Genomic DNA, 7,953 nt, shown 5'->3' on the forward strand with positions numbered 1-7,953 from the left:
TCCCGACAGGACCAAAAACACGACGTCTGCGAACGGGGAAATGAAGGCTGGTCCCGACAGGACCAAAAACACGACGTCTGCGAATGGGGAAATGAAGGCTGGTCCCGACAGGACCAAAAACACGACGTCTGCGAACGGGGAAATGAAGGCTGGTCCCGACAGGACCAAAAACACGACGTCTGCGAACGGGGAAATGAAGGCTGGTCCCGACAGGACCAAAAACACGACGTCTGCGAATGGGGAAATGAAGGCTGGTCCCGACAGGACCAAAAACACGACGTCTGTGAACGGGGAAATGAAGGCTGGTCCCGACAGGACACAAAAACACGACGTCTGCGAACGGGGAAATGAAGGCTGGTCCCGACAGGACCAAAAACAGATGTCCAGCCCAGCGTCAGCATCAGACCGTACTTATTGAGGTACAGCCTACAGTGTCGACATCTATGTGGTAGGCCTATCGTTTGCATTGGCTTTATTAGTCCTGATTCCTGTGACTAATCAATGTGAATATTTAAGCTCTGAATATCGGATATCCAACTTGATCAGGATCAGTTATCCTGAGCCTATTTGCAGTGTGTACAATACACTGTTACTACACTAGTACAATACACTGTTACTACACTAGTACAATACACTGTTACTACACTAAAACAATACACTGTTACTACACTAGTACTACACTAGTACAATACACTGTTACTACACTAGTACAATACACTGTTACTACACTAGTACAATGCACTGTTACTACACTAGTACAATACACTGTTACTACACTAGTACAATACACTGTTACTACACTAAAACAATACACTGTTACTACACTAGTACTACACTAGTACAATACACTGTTACTACACTAGTACAATACACTGTTACTACACTAGTACAATACACTGTTACTACACTAGTACAATACACTGTTACTACACTAGTACAATACACTGTTACTACACTAGTACAATACACTGTTACTACACTAGTACAATACACTGTTACTACACTAGTACAATGCACTGTTACTACACTAGTAAAATACACTGTTACTACACTCATACTACACTAGTACAATACACTGTTACTACACTAGTACAATACACTGTTACTACACTAGTACAATGCACTGTTACTACACTAGTACAATACACTGTTACTACACTAGTACAATACACTGTTACTACACTAGTAAAATACACTGTTACTACACTCATACTACACTAGTACAATACACTGTTACTACACTAGTACAATACACTGTTACTACACTAGTACAATACGCTGTTACTACACTGTTACTACACTAGTACAATACACTGTTACTACACTGTTACTACACTAGTACAATACATTGTTACTACACTAGTACAATACACTGTTACTACACTAGTACTACACTAGTACAATGTACTGTTACTACACTAGTACAATACACTGTTACTACACTAGTACAATGCACTGTTACTACACTAGTACAATACACTGTTACTACACTAGTACAATACACTGTTACTACACTAGTAAATACACTGTTACTACACTCATACTACACTAGTACAATACACTGTTACTACACTGGTACAATACACTGTTACTACACTCGTACTACACTAGTACAATACACGGTTACTACACTGTTACTACACTGGTACAATACACTGTTACTACACTCGTACTACACTAGTACAATACACGGTTACTACACTGTTACTACACTGGTACAATACACTGTTACTACACTCGTACTACACTAGTACAATACACGGTTACTACACTGTTACTACACTGGTACAATACACTGTTACTACACTCGTACTACACTAGTACAATACACGGTTACTACACTGTTACTACACTGGTACAATACACTGTTACTACACTCGTACTACACTAGTACAATACACTGTTACTACACTGTTACTACACTGTTACTACACTGGAGATACACTAGTCCAATAGGGTTGTGTTTCCTGACAGATTTAGCCACTGATTGTATAATACACAACAGGAAATGCAGAAGGGTTTCATTTTCCCGCTATGATCAGCTCACATTTTTTTTTTACAGATACAAACTTGAAACCACTGATCATGACAATTTATCCCCCGGGATGAAACCACTGATCATGACAATTTAGCCCCCAGGATGAAACCACTGATCATTACAATTTATCCCCCGGGATGAAACCACTGATCATTACAATTTATCCCCCGGGATGAAACCACTGATCATTACAATTTAGCCCCCGGGATGAAGCTCCTGGACAGCAGTTGTGAGTAGCCTGATTGTCCATATTATCAGTATGCTTTGACCTGCACTGTTTTTAGGACATGTTGTTTGTTAACCTGTAAGCACATTTTTTAAAATTTGTTTGGGCGGCATTTAGGTTTGGCTACTTGATCAAGTAGTTAGGCTACTTCATCAAGTAGCTAGGCTACTTCATCAAGTAAGTACGGCTACTTGATCAAGTAGTTAGGCTACTTGATCAAGTAGTTGGGCTACTTCATCAGGTAGTTAGGCTACTTCATCAAGTAGTTAGGCTACTTCATCAAGTAGTTAGGGCTACTTCATCAAGTAGTTAGGCTACTTGATCAAGTAGTTGGGCTACTTCATCAGGTAGTTAGGCTACTTCATCAAGTAGTTAGGCTACTTCATCAAGTAGTTAGGCTACTTCATCAAGTAGTCAGGCTACTTCATCAAGTAAGTAAGGCTACTTGATCAAGTAGTTAGGCTACTTGATCGGAGAAAATTGTCACGATGTAAAATATGTCCGTCTCATTACATCGTCATCCATTTTATCTCCAGTCTGTAGGCTACAGAAAAGGCCACATGCTCCTTCTACCATATCCTCCATCTGCTACATGATTTATGTCAGAACGTCAGTGGAACGCCTCAGCGATGCATCTCTCCAACAGCACCCCGGAGAGGTGAGCTGGAAGTGGACAAGAGAAAGACGTTGTGTCCCTTTTGCCTTTGACAAAGTGGGCACTGCTTATCACAGGGGTGGGGGGGGACCGGTACCCCCTGTATATAGCCTCCACATTGACTCAGTACTGGTACACCCTGTATATAGCCTCCACATTGACTCTGTACCGGTACACCCTGTATATAGTCTCCACATTGACTCTGTACTGGTACCCCCTGAATATAGTCTCCACATTGACTCTGTACTGGTACCCCCTGTATATAGCCTCCACATTGACTCTGTACCAGTACCCCCTGTATATAGCCTCCACATTGACTCTGTACCGGTACCCCCTGTATATAGCCTCCACATTGACTCTGTACAAAGTACCCCCTGTATATGGCCTCCACATTGACTCTGTACCGGTACCCCCTGTATATAGCCTCCATATTGACTCTGTACTGGTACCCCCTGTATATAGCCTCCACATAGACTCTGGACCGGTACCCCTGTATATAGCCTCCACATTGACTCTGTACCGGTACCCCCTGTATATAGCCTCCACATTGACTCTGTACTGGTACCCCCTGTATATAGCCTCCACATTGACTCTGTACCGGTACACCCTGTATATAGTCTCCACATTGACTCTGTACTGGTACCACCTGTATATAGCCTCCACATTGACTCAGTACCGGTACACCCTGTATATAGCCTCCACATTGACTCTGTACTGGTACACCCTGTATATAGCCTCCACATTGACTCAGTACCGGACCACCTGTATATAGTCTCCACATTGACTCTGTACTGGTACCCCCTGTATATAGCCTCCACATTGACTCTGTACTGGTACCACCTGTATATAGCCTCCACATTGACTCTGTACCGGTACACCCTGTATATAGTCTCCACATTGACTCTGTACTGGTACCACCTGTATATAGCCTCCACATGGACTCAGTATCGGTACCCCCTGTATATAGCCTCCACATTGACTCTGTACTGTAATTGTATATAGCCTCCACATTGACTCTGTACTGGTACCCCCTGTATATAGCCTCCACATTGACTCTGTACCAGTACCCCCTGTATATAGCCTCCACATTGACTCTGTACAGGTACCCCCTGTATATAGCCTCCACATTGACTCTGTACCGGTACCCCCTGTATATAGCCTCCACATTGACTCTGTACCGGTACCCCCTGTATATAGCCTCCACATTGACTCTGTACCGGTACACCCTGTATATAGCCTCCACATTGACTCAGTACCGGTACACCCTGTATATATCCTAATTAATACATTTTCTTGTGTTACTTTCTTAATTATTTATTTTTCCTTAACTTCTTAAAGCATTGTTGGTTAAAGGGCTGGTAAGTAAGCATTTCACTAAACCTGTTGTATTTGGTGCATGTGACAAATACAATCTGATTTGAATTGTCATACTTGAGTAAAAGTACAAAGTAAAAGTAAAAGCTATACATCAAATTCCTGATATTAAACCAGACGGCATGATTTCCTTATTATTAATAGATCTTTTTGACAGACTGGGGCACACTCCACCACTCAGACAAACTAAGCATTTGTGTTTAGTGAGTCCTCCAGATCAGAGGCAGTAGGAATGACCAGGGATGTTCTCTGTTTAGTGAGTCCACCAGATCAGAGGCAGTAGGGATGACCAGGGATGTTCTCTGTTTAGTGAGTCCACCAGATCAGAGGCAGTAGGGATGACCAGGGATGTTCTCTGTTTAGTGAGTCCTCCAGATCAGAGACAGTAGGGATGACCTTGGATGTTCTCTGTTTAGTGAGTCCTCCAGATCAGAGGCAGTAGGGATGACCAGGGATGTTCTCTGTTTAGTGAGTCCTCCAGATCAGAGGCAGTAGGGATGACCAGGGATGTTCTCTGTTTAGTGAGTCCACCAGATCAGAGGCAGTAGGGATGACCATGGATGTTCTCTGTTTAGTGAGTCCACCAGATCAGAGGCAGTAGAGATGACAGGGATGTTCTCTGTTTAGTGAGTCCTCCAGATCAGAGGCAGTAGGGATGACCAGGGATGTTCTCTGTTTAGTGAGTCCACCAGATCAGAGGCAGTAGGGATGACCAGGGATGTTCTCTGTTTAGTGAGTCCTCCAGATCAGAGGCAGTAGGGATGACCAGGGATGTTCTCTGTTTAGTGAGTCCTCCAGATCAGAGGCAGTAGGGATGACCAGGGATGTTCTCTGTTTAGTGAGTCCACCAGATCAGAGGCAGTAGGGATGACCATGGATGTTCTCTGTTTAGTGAGTCCACCAGATCAGAGGCAGTAGGGATGACCATGGATGTTCTCTGTTTAGTGAGTCCACCAGATCAGAGGCAGTAGGGATGACCAGGGATGTTCTCTGTTTAGTGAGTCCACCAGATCAGAGGCAGTAGGGATGACCATGGATGTTCTCTTGATAAGTCTGTGAATTGGACCGTTTTCCTGTCCTGCTAAGCATTCATTCATTCATTCATACTGAAGGACAACCGTCTCTGCAAACTCCACCAATCAGGTCTTTATGGTAGAGTGACAAGACGGAAACCATTCCTCAGTAAAAGGCACATGACAGCCTGCTTGGAGTTTGCCAAAAGGCACCTAAAGGACTCTCGGACCATGAGAAACAAGAATGTCTGGTCTGATGAAACCAAGATTGAGCTATTTGGCCTGAACGTCATGAGGTTTATTCATGGGGTGCTACAGGTCACGAGGTATATTCATGTGTTGCTACAGGTCATGAGGTTTATTCATGTGTTGCTACAGGTCACGAGGTATATTCATGTGGTGCTACAGGTCACGAGGTTTATTCATGTGTTGCTACAGGTCATGAGGTATATTCATGTGTTGCTACAGGTCACAGGGTTTATTCATGTGTTGCTACAGGTCATGAGGTATATTCATGTGGTGCTACAGGTCATGAGGTTTATTCATGGGGTGCTACAGGTCACAAGGTTTATTCATGAGGTGCTACAGGTCACAAGGTATATTCATGTGTTGCTACAGGTCACAAGGTTTATTCATGGGGTGCTACAGGTCACGAGGTTTATTCATGAGGTGCTACAGGTCACGAGGTATATTCATGTGTTGCTACAGGTCACGAGGTTTATTCATGAGGTGCTACAGGTCACGAGGTATATGCACGTGCTAGTGGTGCTACAGGTCACGAGGTATATGCATGTGCTAGTGGTGCTACAGGTCACGAGGTATATGCATGTGCTAGTGGTGCTACAGGTCACAAGGTATATGCATGTGCTAGTGGTGCTACAGGTCACGAGGTATATGCATGTGCTAGTGGTGCTACAGGTCACGAGGTATATGCATGTGCTAGTGGTGCTACAGGTCACGAGGTATATGCATGTGCTAGTGGTGCTACAGGTCACGAGGTATATGCATGTGCTAGTGGTGCTACAGGTCACGAGGTATATGCATGTGCTAGTGGTGCCACAGGTCACGAGGTATATGCATGTGCTAGTGGTGCTACAGCCAATGCATATTAATACAGACAGATTTATCCCCAGGTCAGTGAGCATAGGAGCCATACATGACTAGCTACTATCTCCTTGGATTACCGCCAGGGAAACAACACAAACAGGATTCAAATGAACAACATGTTGGGGCAGTTTCCCATGTTACCGTATCAACATATGCACATGTTGAACAGAGAACATAAACACATAGCTAATGTCCCCTGACCTGCTAGGAATACAAAACGTTTTAAATCCCCGCAACAGGAGATTGGAAATTGATTTTGTAGGTTTTTTTCTCCACTACTAGGAATGGCTTGCCTAAAACATGTGAGTGGAGCATGATGGGATGTAATAGAATGACATATATGACTACACTTCCTCGTCCTCTCCAGAGCGCAGGGTTCAGATTAAGAGGGAGGTCTGAGAGTAGTCTGGGGTTCAGATTAAGAGGGAGGTCTGAGCGTGGTCTGGGGTTCAGATTAAGACAGGTCTGAGAGTAGTCTGGGGTACAGATTAAGACAGGTCTGAGAGTGGTCTGGGGTTCAGATTAAGACAGGTCTGGGGTTCAGATTAAGACAGGTTTTAGAGTAGTCACGGCGACAGTGGATCAGTGGAAGAGGAGGCTCTGTTGATTATTACATTTGCATTTTGTCCCCTGAGGGACTATATTTAACTGTAATGGATTTCTGAGGCAACGTTACAGACAGCTGCATGTGTGTGTGTGTGTGTGTGTGTGTGTGTGTGTCTGCTGATGAAAATGAAGACTGATGTAACTATTCATAGAGAAACTATGGACCACTGGATGAAGGCTCAGCAGCACTACAGCGTGAAGCAGATTAGTTTAAGGCCTTCATGAAGAATATAATTTAGATAGGGTCTGATTTATGTGTTTCTTTGTTGGTATTCTTTGTTGGTATTCTTTGTTGGTATTATTTGTTGGTATTCTTTTTTGGTATTATTTGTTGGTATTCTTTGTTGGTTTTATTTGTTGGTATTCCTTACGTAACACAGTCATTGGTTTTCTTTCTCTTTCTCCTCTCCTCTCCTCTCCTCTCCTCTCCTCTCCTCTCCTCTCCTCTCCTCTCCTCTCCCTCCCCTCCCCCTCTCCCCCTCCCTCTCCCCTCCCCTCCTCTCCTCTCCTCTCCCCTCCCCTCTCCTCTCCTCTCCTCTCCCTCTCCCCTCCTCTCCCCTCCCTCTCCTCTCCCTCTCCCCTCCCCTCCCTCCCCCCCCCTCTCCCTCTCCTCTCCCTCCCTCCCTCTCCTCTCCTCTCCCCCTCCTCTCCTCCTCTCCCTCTCCCTCCTCTCCTCTCCCTCCCTCCTCCCTCTCCTCTCCTCTCCTCTCCTCTCCTCTCCTCTCCCTCCCTCCCCTCTCCCTCCTCTCCCTCCTCCCTCTCCTCTCTCCTCCTCTCCTCTCCTCTCCTCTCCTCTCCTCTCTCTCCCTCCTCTCCTCTCCACTCCTCTCCTCTCCTCTCCATGATTGACAGGGGACATGAGGAGCGGCGCTCTAATGGAGAAACAGATATGATTATGCTGACATACAGATGTTGTGGCTGAAAGCATCATTTT

This window comes from Oncorhynchus tshawytscha, linkage group LG08 (assembly GCF_018296145.1).
Source record: "Oncorhynchus tshawytscha isolate Ot180627B linkage group LG08, Otsh_v2.0, whole genome shotgun sequence".
Classification (NCBI taxonomy): Eukaryota; Metazoa; Chordata; class Actinopteri; order Salmoniformes; family Salmonidae; genus Oncorhynchus; species Oncorhynchus tshawytscha.